The sequence below is a fragment of the Aotus nancymaae genome, unplaced genomic scaffold, assembly GCF_030222135.1.
Source record: "Aotus nancymaae isolate 86718 unplaced genomic scaffold, 86718_ANA_hifiasm-v0.15.2.pri h1tg000033l, whole genome shotgun sequence".
Classification (NCBI taxonomy): Eukaryota; Metazoa; Chordata; class Mammalia; order Primates; family Aotidae; genus Aotus; species Aotus nancymaae.
This window is the reverse complement of record NW_026988447.1, coordinates 1574081-1593699: the sequence shown is the minus strand read 5'-3', so window position 1 is coordinate 1593699 and position 19619 is coordinate 1574081. Positions and strand designations below refer to the sequence as shown.

At 42.5% G+C, this 19619-nt stretch overlaps 1 non-coding gene across 1 annotated transcript; it reads left to right on the top strand.

Annotated features, from left to right (window-relative positions):
* Window positions 1-18486: 18486 nt before the first annotated feature.
* On the top strand, window positions 18487-18593 carry LOC135277835 (U6 spliceosomal RNA). Its single transcript, XR_010345417.1, has one exon. It is a non-coding gene; the product is annotated as a U6 spliceosomal RNA (small nuclear RNA).
* The last annotated feature ends 1026 nt before the right edge of the window (window positions 18594-19619 follow it).

Below are 19619 nucleotides of genomic sequence, written 5' to 3'. Positions count from 1 at the left end.
AAGAGAGAAAGAGAGAGGAAGGAAGGAAGGAAGGCAGGCAGGAAGGAAGGAAGGAAAAGAAAGAAGGAAGAAAGGAAAGAAAGAGAAAGAAAGAAAAAAACAAAAAAGAAAAAAGAAAAAGAAAGAATAAAAGAGAAAGAAAAAAAAGAAAATTGCATCGGAAAAGAGAGTGAAACTGGTGGGCTTCAGCGCACACACAGCTGGGCGAGACCCGAAGAGGCACCATGGAGCCTTTCAGAGCTCCTGTGTCCTCATCTGCAAAGATGGGATTAAAGTGCTTTGAGAAAATCAAGGATTAACAAGATGTAAATTAGGTTACCTACATTCACGTTGCCTGGCTTACTGTCGTAATTCAATCATGAGAGGCTCCTCCTACCCTTAGGACCTCTGAACACCCTCTCGTCCACAGCCTGGCCCCGCCCAGGCAACTCGGGATTGGAGCCGCGCTCCTGTGTGGGTGGGACCATTAGCCCCGCCCTCCTGCTGGTGTATATAAGCCTTGGTCTCAGCGGCAACCTCCCAATCTGATGCGGAAGTGGCTCTCAGGACGCTCTCAGATACCCGTCTGCAAGACTTTTCTGAGTCACCTACCCCAGGTAAGTGGAAAGTGGAACCCTGTGCCTGTAGGAAGCTGGAGCATAGGGAAACCCGTGGCCTCCTAGGCATCTGATCTGCCTGGCAGAAGCCAGCATTTCTAGAAGGAATTCAAAGTCGGGATCCAGTTATTTTATTTTATTTTTTGAGACGGAAACTCGCTCTGTCACCTAGGCTGGAGTGCAGTGGTGCAATTTCGGGTCACTGCAACCTTTGCCTCCTGGGTTCAAGCGATTCTCTCTCTCAGCCCCCCGAGTAGCTGGGATTACACGCCTGGCTAATTTTTGTATTTTCAGTAGAGATAGGGTTTCACCATGTTGGCCAGGCTAGTCTCAAACTCCTGACCTCAAGTGATCCACCTGTCTCAGCCTCCCAAAGTGCTGGGATTACAGGTGTGATTCACCGTGCCCAGTCGGCATCTGGTTATTTTAAAACACATGCCATTTATTATGGTTCCCAGGGACTGACCAGACAGAATCGTGGTGGGTGGAAGATAGAGGTCACAGTTACTGGGACTGCGGATATCCAAATGGGCAGATTTACAACAGTCGTAGGGTTAGGAGAGCTCATGGTACTGTCCTTTCTCCTCTGTGACACTGTGTCAGGGAGGTGAGTCCTCATGGAGGCCAGGGGACGCTTGGTCAGGAGGAGGTGACACATGAGCTGAGAGCTGGCGGTAGCACAGGAGAGCACTAAGGGATCTGCTTGTACAAAGGTGCTGGGAGAATGTGAGGGAAGGTGGGAGCTGCAGAGAGCTGGGGCCAGGAGACCTGGGTGTGGGCACACTGTCCTCAGATGGGAGCAGCAGGCCTGTCGGTGAGGGGCATGAGCAGAGCCTCAAGCCTGACAGGGGATCAGAGGTGCCCACAGTGAGGGCTGGTGGGGTGGGCAGTCAGGGGCAGGGGCAGGGGCCCTGAGGGACAAGCTGGTAGTTTGTGAAGGATGATATTGGGGATGACCAATGGTGGGCCCCATGACAATGAGATTCCAAGTGTGGGCAGCCCGGGGTATGATATTACACACCACTGAGTATCTTCCTGCTGCTAGGAACATCTCTTGAATTAGTCCTTCCTGGCCGGTCACGTGTCACCAGACCATAAACAGAGGAGCCAGGATTTTGGCCCAGGAAGCCAAGCTCAGCCCCAGCTCTCAACCCATCAGGCTTCCTCTCATTCCTGCTTCCCTGCCCTGTGTCTTCAGTCACTTTAACCTTGCCCGTCAGGTGAGGCACAAAGAATCGTTTCTGCTGTTCTCCACTCCGATGTGTCTGCATTGCGTAAATGATCTGCTTTGCTTTCCTGATTGTCTACTGGTTTCTAGAATTTACATTCTCAGCACCTATGTATGACACTTTCTGTGACACTACTGATCACCAGCACTCTTTACATTTTAACACTTGCAATGTCAGCTTTTGGCCTCTAATCATCAAACCCAGGATGTCTTATGCCCCCAAGGACATTGAGATAATTGAATCATCAGACTCTTTAAGGGCTGGCATCATTTTGATTTATTCTACCTTCTAGTGGGTAGCTGTTCGCCCATCCTAATTTAAACATCAGGGTTGCAACCATGACACACCCTCTGTAGAGTGCTCTGAATTTTCCCCACACTTGAAAGGCCACTGAAAGCTCTGTCAGCCTCTCGGCCTTTCATCTTCCATTTCAGAATCAGTACCTGTTTCTAACAGTAAGCTGCAGTCCTACTCAAAATCTTCCTCCTACAAATCCTTTAGTAGATGGTAGCTCCCAGATGACTTCAAAGACGAGTTGTGTGTCTGTAAGTGTGTGTTTCCCAGCTTCATTCCACACTGGAATCCTAATCTCCAATTTCATTCTGAGCATCATGGGAAAACTCAGTTTTCTTACTTGACAGGGTCTTCATGGTCAATCAAATCTCATTAAACCTCCAGCCATCTATGTGCACAGTTGGCACGTGCAGCAGGTGAGAGGCTCAGAACACCAGTACACATCGGGTTACTATGAATCCAGCACCATCAGAAATATCTGTGGTTTAACCCTAAAAGTGCCAGATGCTATTGTAGGTTTTTCACAGAATTGCAATGATTGAAGTTTCCATTTTTATCCTTCTGTAGTTGATTCTCCTAGAGTCCAGTAGGTTAAGTAACTTTCCCCAGATCCCACACAGAGCGTGTGACTAGGTCTGGAATCAATCTCAGACACAGAGCATCTGGTCCCAAAGACCTTGCCCTTTCCACAGAACCATAGAGCTCCATGTGGTTGATTTGGATGTGGGGGCTGGGGGCGGAAAGAAGAATCATTGATTGCCTCAAACGTGGGAGTGAGCAGGGTATTGGAGGAAGGAAGGTCTGCTCCAAGGTGGGCTTCCCGCAGCAGGATGGGCTCTGTGGGTACCAGGAAAATGTCGGCCTTTTCTAAATGAAGGAATTCCTTCTTGTCCCCAGGACCTCACAGGCACTTTAGAGTCGTGTCGTCTTTGTGACCCAGACAATTGCTGAGCTCGGCTTCAAATTCTCTCTCCTTCACAGCTACTCGCCCCACTACTCTGTGACCTGCCACAAAGCTGCTCTCAGCTGCTGAGGCTGGTGGCCCCAGAGGACGTCAAGGACAATCTTCAACTGACAGGAACACCTTCAGGACAGAAAGGTCAGGGAGATCTGAAAGCAGAGCAGCTTCTCTGTCCAGATCTTCATCCACAGCCCAATGGCGGAGGCAGCAGCCCTGGCAAGACTCCAGGAAGAGGCCAAGTGCTCCATCTGTTTGGACGGCCTCAGCAATCCCATCACCATCGAATGTGGGCACAACTTCTGTCGTTCCTGCATCCAGCAGTCCTGGATGGATCTGCAGGAATTGTTCCCTTGCCCTCTCTGTCGTCACCAATGCCCAGAGAGGCACTTCAGGAACAACACCCAGATGGGACGGATGATGGACATTGCCAAGCTACTCCAGAGAGCCAGTGAAGGCGGGCAGGCAGAGACGCCCCTGTGCAAGAAGCACAACCAGCCCCTGAGCGTTTTCTGCGAGGAGGACCTGGTGGTGCTGTGTCCCCTGTGCACTCAGCCCCCTGACCACCAGGGCCACCACGTGAGGCCTATAGCGGAGGCTGCCTCTCATCACAGACAAAGGCTCCGCAGTTACATCCAGCCCCTGAAGAGGCGGGTGGCTGAAGTTAGGAAGCTGCGAGCCACCCAGGGCAGAAAATTGCTGGAGCTGAGAGAGAAGATGGAAAGTCAAAGGCAGGAATTATCCTCAGAATTGAATCTCTTGATAAAGTTTGTAGACCGTCAGCAACAGGCCGCCCTCTCCAGGTTAGATGAAGAAGAAGAGGATATTGAGAAGAAACTCCATGCAAACATGAGGGCATTTTCAGAACACATTTCCACCGTGGAAAGTCTACTCACGCAGGTGGCAGAGACGAGCGTGATGGCAGACGTGAACCTGCTGGTGGATGTCAGGAGCGTCCTGCCCAGGTGTGACGGCCTGCAGTCCCCGGCTGTCCACCCCGTGCAGCCTCAGAAGGAAGAATTCAGGCTTCCCCCACTGTACTCGGCTTTTCAGAAAATCATACAGAAGTTTAGAGAAGACGTTACTCTGGATCCCGAAACTGCACATCCTCATCTGCGTGTCTCTGAGGATAAGAAATGTGTGACATTTGTTAAGAAAAGTCAGAGAGTTCGCTGGAATCCAAAGAGATTTTTGTGCCATCCCGTGGTCCTGGGTTCTGAGGGGTTCACCTGTGGCCGGCATTACTGGGAGGTGCAAGTGGATGACAAGCCCACGTGGGCTGTGGGGGTGTGTAAGGACTCCCTGCCCAGGAAGAAGAAGGAAGAATGGCCCCTGTCAGGACAGAGCATGCGCTGGGCTATCCTGCTGCAGAAGGGTGAGTATGTGGCCCGAGGTGCTGCCACTGTCTACCTTCCCCTGAAGGAGAAGCCCAGAGGAATTGGCGTTTATCTGGACTATGAGTTGGGTGAGATCTCCTTTTACAATTTGAATGACAGGTCTCACATCCATTCCTTCACTGATACATTTTCAGAAGTACTAAAGCCTTATTTCTGTATGGGGCATGATTCAAAACCTCTTAGAATCTGCCCAGCGACTGATTACGATGAATGAACTGTGACAATGCTTCATTTGCTTCCATCTGTCCTATGAACAAAGGGTGAGTTTTATACAACCATTAGTGAATGTAGCACCCACACGTTTTATAAAATACTTTTATAGGTTTAGTTTTCTTTTTTCTTTTCAAAAATTATGCTGTTTCAGCCGGGCGCAGTAGGTCACACCTGTAATTCTAGCACTTTGGGAGTTGAGGCAGGTGAATCATCTGAGGTGAGGTGTTTGAGACCAACCTGGCCAACATGGTGAAACCCTGTCTCTACTAAAAATACAAAAATTAGTGGGGTGTGGTGGCACATGCCTTTAATCCCAGCTACTCCAGAGGCTGAGGCAGGAGAATCACTCGAACCCAGGAGTTTGAGATTACAGTGAGCCCAGATTGCACCACTGCACTCCAGCCTGGGGGGAAGGGTGACAGAGTGAGACCTTGTCTAAAAAAATTATGTTGTTTCAATTTCAAGGGATGTAGGAACTAACAGTTGTGGGGATTAACTGTAAAGTGTTTCTGGAATTTGGAATTTGGAGTTTATGAAATTGTAATCTCAGAAGTCTGATAGATTTTGTGTACATTTCCATCTTGTCTATATCTCCTCCTGTAACTCTTTCATGTACATTACAAATGGCAGGTAGCAGTGGCAGAGGAGACGTGACTGTGGAGACAGTTCTCTAAAGGTCACCCCCATTTCTGCATCTGCTGAGAGCAAGGCGCTGATTGCTCCGGACTATGTATTCAAAGAGGTTCTTGTGGGAACATGGTTTGAAAAGGCTACTATTGTATGATTCCAACCATATGACATTCTGTAAAAGGGGAAACTCGGAAGACAGCAAAAGAGTCAGTGGTGTCCAGGGGTTGGGGAGAGGGAGGGATGAGTAGGCGGAGCACAGAGATATGTTCAGTTCCGGGAGCCACTCTGTGTGGTGCTATGGTGGCAGATACATGTCATTATGCATTTGTCATCACCAATAGACTGCACACCAGCAAGACTGAACCCTGGTGTAAACTGTGGACTCAAGTGATGCTATTGTGTCAATGGAGGTTCATCAATTGTAACTAACGTACCACTCTGGATGGGATGCTGATAGTGGCAGAGGCTGTGCTTATTTAGAGGGAGGGCATATGTGGCACATCTCTGTACCTTCTGTCCAATCCTGCTGTGAATGTAAAGCTTATTTTGAAAATAAAACATAAAAATAAAAGAAAAAGTGAAAAGCGTACTTCTTGCCTCTGCAAAAGTGTAAAGGATTTTTCTCTGATATTCACTGTGAGAACATGATAGAGTTTCGGAGAGTGAAACGCACAGGAATGTAGGGCTGGCTCACCAATGCCGAGGGCCCCTGGAGGGCAGGTGGGCCTGGACTCAGTAAAGGGGCAGGAACCTTGGGTGAGGTTTGGGGGGGTGGGAGGTGACCTCACTGGACCAGTCAGCCCGTGGGATGATCCTGTGAGGGTGACTCACAACAATCCATGAGGATGACATTGGGGTGGTTTGGGATGCAGGTTGGAGGAAGTGCCGTTTAGATTCATTTTGAAGTGGACTGGCCGGCAGAGCGGATACTGGATGATGAAAGCTCATAAGAGGAAGATGCAGTCCATGTGAGGGAGGCAGGCGGGACAGCTTTGTCTGAGGACAGAGACCACATAACTTTAGAACGCTGAGCCCTGATGCCTGGCCTTCCTCTTGCCACAGACTTCTTTCATCTCAATTTGGAGATTTCTCTGGCCTTTGAAGAAGCAGGGCAAGGAGAAAATGGAGTTGGAGTGGCCAGAGAATGGGGAGAAATTTGTGTCAATTGTGAAAATGAAGAGAGAAAGACAGGAGGAATTTTAGACCTTCACAATGCAGTGAAAGTGAAAGATGAGGTTCAAAAAGGAGATTAAGAGAGAAGCAGCTGGGCGTGGTGGCTCATGCCTGTAATCCCAGCACTTTGGGAGCCCAGGGCAGTTCAATCAGCTGAGCCCAGGAGATTGAGACCAGAATGGGCAACATGGAAAAGGTAGTTTCTACAAAGAACACAAAAATCAGCCGGGCATGGTGTCACACATTTGTAGTCCCAACTAGTAGGGAGGCTTAGGTGAGAGGATGGCTTGATCCTGGGAGGTGGAGGTTGCAGTGAGCTGTGATCACACCATTGCACTCCTGTCTGGAGTGCAATACCCTAGAACGAGACCCTGCCATAAACAACAACAACAAAAATAGATAGAAAAGAAAGGAAGGCAGGAAAGGAGGGAGGAAGGAAAGAATGGAGGAAGAAAGGAAGGCAGGAAGGAAAATAGAAAGAAAGAAATTAGGTAAATCCTTTTGATTGATATACATTCTCTTCATTGCTTTAATATACAGTTGTCCCTTGAAAAACATGAGTTTAAACTACGCAAGTCCACGTTTTGCAGAGTTTCTTCTGCCTCTACCAACCCTGAGACAGCAAGAACAACCCCTCCTCCTCCTCCTCCTCCTCCTGCTCCTCCACCTGCTCTGTGTGAAGAGAATGAGGATGAACACCTTTATGACGATAACTTAAATTAATAAAGAGTAGATATATTTTTATTCCTTGTGATTTTCGTAATAAAGTTTGCCTTTCTTAAGCTTACTTTATTGTGAGAATACAGTACATAATACACAGAACATGAGATGCGTGTTACTCAGCCGTTGATGTTATCAGGAAGCCTTCCGTCAACAGTATGCTATTATTGGTCCAGTTTTTGAGGAGTCAAAGATTGTACACAGAGTGGGGTTTGTCACTGTAATCCCCACATTGTTTAAGTGTCAACTGTATATTGTTATGATTTTCCTTTTTTTTTTTTATGTTGAAGAAGACTGGTTTACTGTCCTGTTAATGTTCCATGACCTGAAATACATTACGTGGACACTAATTTCACAGCTTCTTGATGTCATGACCCTTCCTAAGAAAGATGACTGAAGAGCCCAGCTTGAATCTGAGTAAAGGAAGATTCAGTGCTAAGGGACCAGCAGGTGCCCTGGGACCATCCCTCCCTCTGGAGCTGCTTCTAGAGCTGAGAAGAAGGAAGCAGACACAGGTTTGTGTGGTGACAGCTTACTGAGGACCCTGGGAAGCCATCAGGCTGCTGGTGGGAGGGAGAACTCTGAGGAGGCACCAGCTTCTCACTTTCCATCATTCCTGGAGAATCACATCTATTGAAAGACGTGTCCCCAGACACACCCTCCCTGCAGCATGTCCTTTGACACTGCCCTTGCTGAGCTCCAAGCAGAGGCCAGCTGCCCCATCTGCCTGGATTACCTGACAGACTCAGTCGCCACTGACTATGGCCACAGCTTCTGTCCCTTCTGCATCCACCAGTGCTGGGAAGACGTACAGGACGACTTCCCCGTCTCATCTGCCTCCACTACTGCCCTGACAAGAACCTCAAGAGCAACGCCCAATTACACCACGTGACTGATACTGTTCAGCAGCTTCCCACCACGAGGAATGCCAGGAAAGGGCAAGAAGAGGAGCCCCCGTGTGGGAAGCACAGTCAGCCTCGCTCTGAAACCACCATGACAACCTCAATCTGGTCTTCTTTCCCTGCTGGTGGAAGTAATTTTTGGACTTACTTTGTAGGTACCTCCTCTCCCCATAAACTTCGTTATGTAAATAGTCATCCATTTGGTAATTCCTTGGTGTGTGCATGGCATCAGCAATCTCAATACTGAACCAAATATTATTAAGTGTGGAGGCTCTACACTGTCTGTGGACATTCGCCCCTACTATTGGCATTGTGAGCAGGGTTGTCATGGTGGCGGTTACGACCATGAGGAAATTTCTTTTTATGCTGTGCTCACTGGCTCTGCTCTCGATTATAAGCGTGCACTTCCAGCTCTGCGATTTTGTGCTGCATTTGCTGAGTTCTGGGCATGTATTAGAGAGTGAACTAACCTGTGTCAGAAACCTTTATAATTACTGGTATTTGAGGACAGGAATATGCATTCTGGTACCTCTTATTGTGGCTCTGGGTCGTGCGTCTGAATCCAGACCTATCTCTATTTCTTAGAATGAATTCTGTGTTTAGATTTTTACATACAATGAGACTGCTAGAGGTTCACGAGAAAGATTTTAACCTGTGACCAAGTGACTGTGTGTCTGAAACAGACATTAGCCCCTATACTATACATTACTCAGGGAAGTGATCATGCCTGTTTCATATGTGGGCCCATTGGGAGGTAACTTGTATGCAGCAAGACTACTCACTTTTTAAAGTGTCATCAGTATTTGAAGATTTGAGTTACTGAGGTCCACACTCCTAAATACAGATGCCTCACTAGGACCATACACAATGCCTGCATCTCCTGCTGCTGGTGCCTGTGCCTTTGTCACTCTGAACCTCAGGGTTACAGGAAAAAACACTCAAGTACTTCCTGGCACAGTGAAGGGGTTAGCTTATAAATATGAATAGGATAAAGGGGAAATGCCCTATGAAGTATATACTGTAAACACAAATAAAAGAAAGAAAGTTATAAGAGACAAAGAAGAGCATTATATTACTGATAAAAAGATCTAAGCATCAAAAAGACCTAAAATATAGGTGTATATGTATGTAATCACAGAGCCCTAAAATACATGCCGCAGAAACTGACAGAAGTAAAAGGAGGATAGGCAGTTCAAAAATAAAGGTTTGAGGTCTCACTAGCCTACTTTTAGGAATGGATAGAAATTACGAGAGCAAGAAAACAGAACACATGAACAACATGGAAAATAGCTAGAACTAATAGACATACACATACAGTTCACCCAGCAACAGGCAGACACTCAATCTGTTCAAGTGCACGTGGAGCATTCTTCAAAATACAAAACATCTTAGGATACAAACGAGTGTCAGTAAATTTTAAAGCATGAAATTAGTGCACTTCAGCTTCTGTGATCATAATAGAAGACAAATAAAAATCAGTAAGAGAAGGAATTTTGGCTATTCTAAACTATAGACCGCTTAAACAACAAATTCTTATTCAACAAGTTGATCAAAGTAGAAATCACAAGAGATATTAGAAACTACATTAGTATAAATGAAAACCAAATCACAACATTCCTAAATTTATGGGATGCAGTGAAATCTGCTAAGAGAGAAATTTATGGCTGTACCTTAAAAAAAAATCAAATTAATAGCCTAAATTTAAATCTTGATGCATTAGGGAAAGAAGAGCAAACTCTAATCAAAGTAAGCAGAATAATGAGATAATGAAGATTAGAACAGAGATAAATGAAATAGAGAATAGAAAAATAATAAGAGAATCAATGATATCAAAAGATGGTTTTTGAGATCAACAAAATTGAGAAAGCTTGAGGTCAACTGAGGAAAAAGATAAAAATCAATCCCCCCCATAACAATCCATAGAGACGACCCAATTTGGTAAAATCAGAAATAGAAGTTTGCACGTTACTACTGACCTTACAGAAATAAAAAGAGTTATAGGAAATGATTCCTAACAATCGTATGCCAACAAATTAGATACTAAAATTATGCAAACTAACAAAAATGACTCAAGAAGAGTAGACAATGTCAATAGATATATAAGAAACGTGAAGGTGAATTTTATGTGTCACCTTGACTGGGCCACAGGACTCCCAGATATCTGGACAAGAAGTATTGTGGGTGTTTCTGCTGGGGTGTTTTTGGATAAAATTAATATGTAAATAGGCAGACCACATAAAGTAGATTGCACTGCCTATTGTGGGTGGGCCTAATCGAATCAGTCAAAAGCCTGAATGGAACAAAAGCATTAACCTGTCTTTGCATAAGAAAGAACTATTCCTGTCCGACTGCCTTCAACCGGGATGACTGAGTGTTTCTTGAGTTTGCACTCTGAAAGTTCAGCTCTTCCTGAATCTCAAGCCTGCTAGTCTTTGAACTAGAACCAAACCTCAGCTCTCAGGCTTCTCAGGTCTTCAGACTGAAAGGAGCAGCACACCTTCAGTTCTCCTGGGTTTTCAACTTGTTGACTCACCATGAAGATCTAGGGACTTGTCAGCCTCCATAATCATGTGAGCCAGCTCCTTATAGGAAATCACTCTCTTGGCCGGACAGCATTGATCATGACTGTAATCCCAGCACTTTGGGTGGCTGAGGTGGGTGGATCACTTGAGGTCAGGAGTTAGAAACCAGCCTGGCCAAGATGGTGACATCCCATCTGTACTAAAAAAATATAGAAATTAGCTGGGTGTGATAGGGTGCACCTGTAATCCCAGCTACTCGGGAGGCTGACGGAGGGGAATTGCTTAAACCCACAAGGCAGAGGTTGAGGTGAGCTGAGATCATGCTACTGCACTCCAGCATAGGTGACACAGCAAGACTCTGTCTCAAAAAAAGAAACAAAATCACTCTCTCTCACTCTTCCTATCTTAATTTCTCTCTCTCTCTCTCTCTCTCTATATATATATGTGTATATATATATATACATGAGTATATATATAGATAATATATAAAATGCATATGCTATTATTGGTTCTGAGTCTCTGGAAAACCATGACTAATATACAAGCACAGAGGTTTACTCACTAATTTTTAAAAATCCCATTGAAAAAAGAACAAACAGATTGCTTTCCTAGTGGATTACACCTGACATTGAATGAATTGAAATCAATTCATCTCAAACTCTTACAAAACAGAAGAGGAGGAAACACTTTCTAACTCATTCTATGAGCCTAAATCACCCTGATACGAAAGCCAGACCAATGAACTACAGGAAAAGACACCTAGAGACTAACACTCCTTATGGATACAGATGGGAACATTCTCATAAGATTCTAGTAAACTGAACCCAACAGCATGTTAAGGAACTTATACACCAGGACAAAATGGTATTTATTCCAGGAGTGCAAGAATAGTTCATCACACAAAAATCATTCTTTGTAAAATACCACATTAGCAAATTGAAGGAGAAAAACACGACCATCTTAATTGACAAAAAAGTAGCTGACAAAATCCAATATCATTTTATCATAAAAACATTCAGCAGGCTTGTCCAAGTGCAGTATTGCTTATAATCAATTGATCACCACCAGTTATAGAATGTCTTCCATCTTCTCCAATCCAGCTGGTTCATGTGACTAGCCTTAATTAATACAAATTAAATCAACAAAAATTTAAAAGATACTCAATGAAGTTGGAATACACAGCCATTTATGAAACACTGACTGTTAACATAATTTTCAATGGTCAAAGAATTAAAGATTTTTTCCTAAGATGAAGAACAATAAAACAAAAATGCCTGCTTTTGACCCTACTGTTCAACAATATAGTGGAAGTTTTTGACAGAGAAACTGGGCAAGAAAAACAAAAGAAATCCCAAATTGGAAAGAAATATATAAAACCATCTCTGTCAACAGATGAGTATTCAGATGATCCTAAATGTAAAAACTCCTAAAGGATACACACACACACACACACACACACACAAGCACACACACATACTCAAGTTAATAAGTGAATTCAGCAAAATTTTAGGAGGCAAGAACCAAATTCAAGAATTATTTGTATTTTTTACAAGTTAATTAATTAACTTATTTTTAGAGACAGGGTCTCTATGCTGCCCAGGCTGGAATGCAGTGGCTATTCACATGCACAATCCCACTACTGATCGGCACCGGAGTTTTGACCTTCTCCGTTTCCAACAAAGACTGGTTCCCCGCTCCTTAGGCAACCTAGTGGTACCCTGCTCCTGTGAGGTCACCATATTGATGCTGAACTTAGTGCAGACACCTGATCGGCATAGCGCACTACAGCCCAGAACTCCTGGGCTCAAGCGATCCTCCCACCTCAGCCTCCCAAGTAGCTGGGATGACAGGCACGCACGACTGTGCCCTGCCATTTGTATTTTTTATATACTAGCAATAAAGAATCCTAAGAAGAAATTCAGAAAATGATTCCAGTTACAATAGCACTAACAATAATGAAATATTTAGAAACAAATTTAACCGAGGAGGCATGTTGAAAAACCACATAACATCGGTAAAATAAATATCAGACTTAACTACAGAAAAATATATTCTGCCTTTATACATTAGAAGCTACTGTCAAGATGACAGCAATACACAAAACAACCTACAGGTTCAGTGCAGTCCTTACTAACACCCTACTGGCTTATTTTTTCTTAATAAATAGAGAAGCTTATCTTAAAATATATATGGAATGACATTAGATCCTTAATAAACAAACACTATTGAAAAAGAAAAACAAAATAGGAAGACTCACAGTTTCCAATTTCAAAACTCACTACAAATCTGCAATAAGATGTAAATTACCCATTTACACACTCTTTAAAAAAATCATAATTTCTCCCAAATGCTTGTTTCTCTTATAATAGTGCACACTGGCTTAGTTATATTTTAAAATTGAGAACTGTGTTGAGGTCGATACTGAAAGGATCTCACCTCTACTCTTTAGAACAACCACAGTTAATAACTTGATCTATGCTTTTTCACCATAGCATACTGAACATAACACATACTAAATATATTTACGTGCATATCTCTATATATAAGTAAATAGGGTGTATATGTAATTTGCATTTCAGTCAAATGCCAATTGGTTGAATTTTACAGTTAATATTTGGCTGAAGTTGAGGACAAAGCCAACTATCAACATAATAGAAGAAACTTGTGTGCTCCAAGAATAAATCTCAGATTTTAACAAAAAATTGATTATAAATAATAACTTTTTTAAAAATAGTCATCAGATTTTATATGAATAATGTGCTACTGCAGGAACAATACTTTCACAGCACCGTCATCTGCTAGACTCCTCCTGTTGTCACTCGATTATTTATAAAATATTAAAGCAGATCCTCACTCTAACCCTAAATTGGTGAAACAACAGGACTTTCTGTGATTCATTGTATTGAGCTGAGCCAGGGTCCAAACAGAAAAGCACAGTAAAATATGGATTTAAGGAAAGTTTAATAAAGGGACTGTTTGCAAAACTATAGGTAGACTTCAGGGAATCCCAGTAAGGAGCTAAGGTTCCCTCTGAGGCCCTGTTCCCATATGGGGCCTTTCCTAGCCCCAACCCCTACGTCATTACTAGTGATTGAAACCACAACTGTTACTAGTGGAGTTCAGGTGGTTGTTTAGGTGACAGCCCATGTCTTGTGTAGACTGACTGGGCCGTCCCTCATCACAGAGCATAGTTCTAAATTCCCATTCTAGTTTTTTAGAGAAGGAGAAAGAGACTACATAATTATTTTATCCAGCAATTTGCTTTTAAGAGAACTAGAAAGTTATGATTGTCTCCCACCTTTTAAAAAGAGAAAAACTTCCAAATGTCATCACAAACTTTCCATGAAATCACAGACCCGCAGTTGAGAAATCCCAGCTTCTCCACCTCCATGCTGGCTGTTCTGTATGTGCAGTGAGATTAGGAGTCAGCTTCCACTGAGCCGCACCACAAGTTTTCTTGAGCTTGACTTTCATTTTTTTTTTTTTTAAACGGAGTTTCACTCTTGTTACCCAGGCTGGAGTGCAATGGCGCGATCTCGGCTCACCGCAACCTCCGCCTCCTGGGTTCAGGCAATTCTCCTGCCTCAGCCTCCTGAGTAGCTGGGATTGCAGACACGCGCCACCATGGCCGGCTAATTTTTTTTTATATTTTTAGTAGAGACGGGGTTTCACCATGTTGACCAGGATGGTCTCGATCTCTTGACCAGGATGGTCTTGATCTCTTGACCTTGTGATCCACCCGCCTTGGCCTCCCAAGACTTTCATTTTTATGCATTTTTCCATTTTATTTTTTTATGAAATAATTTACACATTTTCTCTATAGGTTTGCAAAATAAAAAAGAGACAGATCAGGTGGGGTGGCTCCCATGTGTACTGTCATCCAGGCTGGGGTGCAGTGGCGCAGTCTCGGCTCACTGCAACCTCTGCCTCTTGGGTTCAAGCAATTCTTCTGCCTCAGCCTTTCAGGTAGTTGGGATTATAGGCACCTGCCACCATGCCCAGCTAATATTTTGTATTTTTTAAATAGAGACAGGTTATTTGCCAGGATGGTCTCAAACTCCTGACCTCATGAGGCGCCCCCCTTGGCCTCCCAAAATGCTAGGATTACAGGTGTGAGCCACCATGTCTGGCCTACAATTTTTTTTTCTTAGCTTAGCCAGCTGTGGTCACAGAAGCTTGTATTCCTAGCTACTAGAAAGGTTGAGGCCACAGATTCACTTGAACTCAGCAGCTTGAGGTTGCTGTGAGCTATGATCATGCCACTGCACTCTAGTCTGGGTAACAGAACAAGACCCTGTCTCAGAAAAAAAAAAAAAATTCTTTAACATGATACATAACAGCAAAAAGTAAATCCATGTATTTTTTGAGTGAGTAATTGAATCTAGATGGCAGGGTACTATGGAAAAGAAATCCAGATGAATACAAAGCACATTTCCAACAGTTTACTTTGGGGAAGTAGCTGATGGGGTAGGTGAAAAGTGAGTGGCAAGATATATGAATGCTGAATGCTGTGGCTTCTGTTTCTTCTTCTTCATTTTTTTTTTTTTTTTTTTTTGAGACAGGGTTTGTCACTCAGGCTAGAGTACAATGATGGAACCATGGCTTACTGAAGCTTCGAACTCTGGTTCTCAAGAGATCTTTCCACCTAAGCCTCCTGAGTAGCTGGGTCTTCAGATGTGCACACCATCACACTCGGCTGTTAATTTGTTACTGATGCTTTTTTACATTACACGTTGCCATATTATATGCAATTATTACTGTTTTATTGTATTACTTCTGTAGCACACATTTGCACAGAGATTTTTAAATTATGAACAAGACTTATCTAAAATTTGTGCGCTTAAAGGTTACACTATAGCATGACTATAATCCAGGTAATACAAAACATGTTTTCTAATCACTGCTTTGTTTTAGTATAAATGACATAGCAAATAGATTAGTATTATGAGTTTTTAGTTAGACGGCAGGTTTCTAAAGTACATAATTCCTGCACTCGCTTGTTACTCTGAAGATTGTAGTCTCATCCCCTAATTTTATTTGCTTATTTTTGGACTATGAATAATGTTATTTATAGAGTAACTATTATGTAGCAATCACTATACCAAGATTTCTTGGACAAGCCTGGTCAGTGTAGCAAGACCCTGTCTCTAGTAAAAAAAAAAAAAAAAAAAAAAAAAGGCCAGATTTGGGGTTACGGTCCTATAGTCCTCGCTACTTGGGATGCTGGGGTGAGAAGATCACTTGATCCCAGCAGGTCAATGCTGCAGAGTGTAGATCACCCCACTGCACTCCAGCCTAAGTAGCAGAGTAAGACCTTGTCTCTAAAATCAAAAACAAAAAATGAAACAAAACAAGTCAACACGTCCAGTTAATTTTTATATTTTTAGTAGAGACGAGGTTTCTTCATGTTGGTTAGTTAAGCTGGTCTCAAATTCCTGATCTCAGGTGATCCCCACTGCCTCCGCCTCCCAAAGTGCTGTGATTACAGGCAGGAGCCACTGCGCCCAGCCGGTGATTGGATTTATTAATGAAAAGATCCCAGAAGATCAGGGCTGAAGGTCAAGATTCAGCAGCTGTTAACACCTAGCTGACAGCTGAAAGGGAAACTCCCTACAGGGTTTGAAGGTGACTCTGGCCAGGTAGGGACCCAAAGAGTGAACTGGGAAGTTGGGTGTGTCCGGTCTTCTGAGATGGCTGAGAAAACGCATCTGCTCCCAGGGAAGGGAGGGGCTGTCCGCCCCAGGAGCCGCCTGTCCCGGCGCAGCGCCCCTGCCACGCAGACAGGAGCGCCGCTCCCCACCGGGAGCAGAGCTTCCTGGAGCCCAGCGAAGCCAGCGAGCGCCGGGGAGAAGGGAGCGCGGGTGGACTCCAAAAGGCGACAGCACCAGCCGCGGCTCGGATTGGGGGAACCTGGCGAAGGCGCCTCCCCACGGTCTCGGGATGGAGTCCAAGGAGTATCCAGGAAAACGGGAACGTAGTCAGGGTCGCGGTGGCCAAGAATCTGCCTTTGAGTTCGCCGCAGGGGCCTGGGATTGCTCCTCACAGATGACCTGCATTTTAAGAGGGATGTTGACAGCGATAATATCTACATTAAAAACAGCAACGACAAAACAAAAACAAAGATCTTCAGTAAGCAACTTTGCATGGTAAAGAACTAGAAAAAAAGAACAGCTAAGCTCAAAGTTAACAGAAGGGAGAAAATATCGGATTACAAGAGAAACAAATAAAATAGGAAATGGAAAAGCAATAGAGAAAAAAACAAAGATTTGCATTTTTAAAAAGATAAAATTGATAAACAGGCTGACTAACGAAGAAAAAAGAAAGCATGCAAATAAATATAATAAGAAATAATAGATGATATTACAGCTGATGTCATATAAATAAAATGGGTTATAAGAAACTCGTATAAAATTATACTGCAAACAGACTGGAGAAGCAAGAGGAAATAGGTACGGTCCTGCAAACATACACCTTATTGAGACAAAATCATAAGGAAATAGAAAGTCTGAACAGATTTGAAACTAGGATGGAAACGAAATCAGTACTCAAAATTACCTCCCCACAAAGAAAAACCCAGAAACAAGTCTTCATTGATTAATTTTGCCTAATATTTAAAGAACAATTCATTGCAAACTTTCTCAATCTTTTTTTATTCTTATTTTTTAAACTTTTTTTTTAAACCACCACTTGTCAGCAGGAAACTTCTCAGTCTTTTAAAAAATTGAAGAGAAGCCAGGCGCGGTGTCTCACGCCTCTAATGCCAGCACTTTGGGAGGCCGAGGTGTGTGGTTCACGAGGTCAGGAGTTTAAGACCAGTCTGGCCAGTATGATAACATGAGTCTCTACTAAAAATTAAAAAAAAAAATGGCCAGGTGTGGTGTCAGCTGCCTGTACTCCCAGCTACTCGGGAGGCTTAGGCAGGAGAATTGCTTGAACCCGGGACACAGAGGTTACAGTGAGCCAAGATTGCACCTTAGCACTCCAGCCTGGGTGACAGAGCCAGACTCCATCACAAAAAAAAAAAAAAAAAAAAATTGGAAGAGAGGGCAATATTCTAACTCCTTTTACGAGGCCAGTGCTGCACTTATAACAAATCAAGACAAAGGCATCAAAAAAAAAAAAAAAAAAAAAAGAACTACAGGCCAATATTCCTGAAAAACACAGATGCAAAAATCCTCAACAAACTACTATGGAACCAAATCTAACACTATATTAAAAGGATCATCTGCTATGATTAAGTGGGATTTATTCTCAAAGTGATTCAACATATGACAAATCACGTGATACACTGCTTTCATAGACTAAAAAAAAAAGGTCATCTCAATTGATGCAGAAACATCTGACAAAATTCAATACACATTTTATGATAGCAACTCTAAAAGACCTATGTATAGAAAAAATATACATCATACTCAATGGTGGGAAATTGAAAGCTTTTCTCTAAGATTCAGAAGAAGACAAGAATGCCCACTCACCACTGCTGTTCAGTATAGTACTGGAAGGTCTAATCAGTGCAATTAAGCAAGACAAAAGTAACAAAAGGCATGCAAATCAGAAAGAAAGCAGAAAAATTGTCCTTGTTTGAAGGTTATATTATATATTAAAGAACTCTGAAGATATTTTAAGAAGTCTATTAGAACTAATAAATAAATTTAATCATGTTGAGGACACAATATCAACATACAAAAATCAGTTGCATTTCTGTATACTAACTATGTGAAAAGTAAATTAGAAAAACAATTCCATTTATATTACTATCATAACAAATAAAATATTTAGAAGTAAACTTAAGGAGGTGAAACATTTGTAAAATGAAAACTACAAAATATTGATTAAAAAATTTACACAAATAGTGCTCACTTCAGCAGCACATATACTAAAACTGGAATGATACAGAGAAGATTAGCATGGCGCCTGCACAAGGATGACATGCAAATTCGTGAAGATTTCCATTCTATATTATTTAAAAAAAATTTACACAAGGATCACAAAAAAGTGGAAATATATTTCATGTTCATGGAGTGGAAGAATTACTCTTGTTAAAATGTCCATACTACCCGAAGTAACCTACAGATTCAGTACAATTTCTATCAAAATCCTAATAACAGTTTTACAAAAATAGAAAAAAAACCTCAAAATTTACATGGAACTAACCACAAAAAATGTAAATAACCAAGTCAGTCTTGAGACAGAAAAACAAAGCTGGAGGTATCACAATTCCAGATATAACAATATATGACAAAACCACAGTAATCAAAACATTATGGGACTGGAATACAGGCAGACATGTTGACCAATAAAACAGGATAGTAAGCCCAGAAATAAGTTCATGCACATATATTCAACCAATTTTTGACAAGGGTGTGAAGAATATGTAATTGGGAAAGGTTTGTGTCTTCAATAAATGGTGTTGAGAAAACAGGATATCCACATGCAAAAGCTTGAAATTGAGCCCTTGTCTTCTACCACATACACATTTACTCAAAATGGATTAAACACTTTAAATATAAGACCCAAGACTGTAAAACTCCTACCAAAGAAAACAATGGTGAAAAGCTTCATGATATTGGTCTTGACAATGATTTTAAGGATAAAAACACAGGCAATGAAAACAAAAATAAACAAGTGGGACTACCTCAAACTAAATCGTTTCTACACAACAAAGGAAAAAAGAGCAGAGCGAAAATCCCATCTATGAATTCAAAGAAAATACTTGCAAACCGTATGTCTCAAAAAGTGTGTAATATGCAAAATACATATTAACAAACTTCTACAACTAGGTAGTTCAAAAAAAAATCTAAAATCTCAATTTCAAATGGACAAAAGACTTTAATAGACATTGTGCCCAAAGGAAATATACACATGGCCAATAGGCATATGAAAGAAGCCACAAATCACTAATCATCAGGAACATGTGCATCAAAACAATCTAAGATAATACCTCACACCTGTCAGGATGGCTACTATCAAATAAAAAACAAAAAA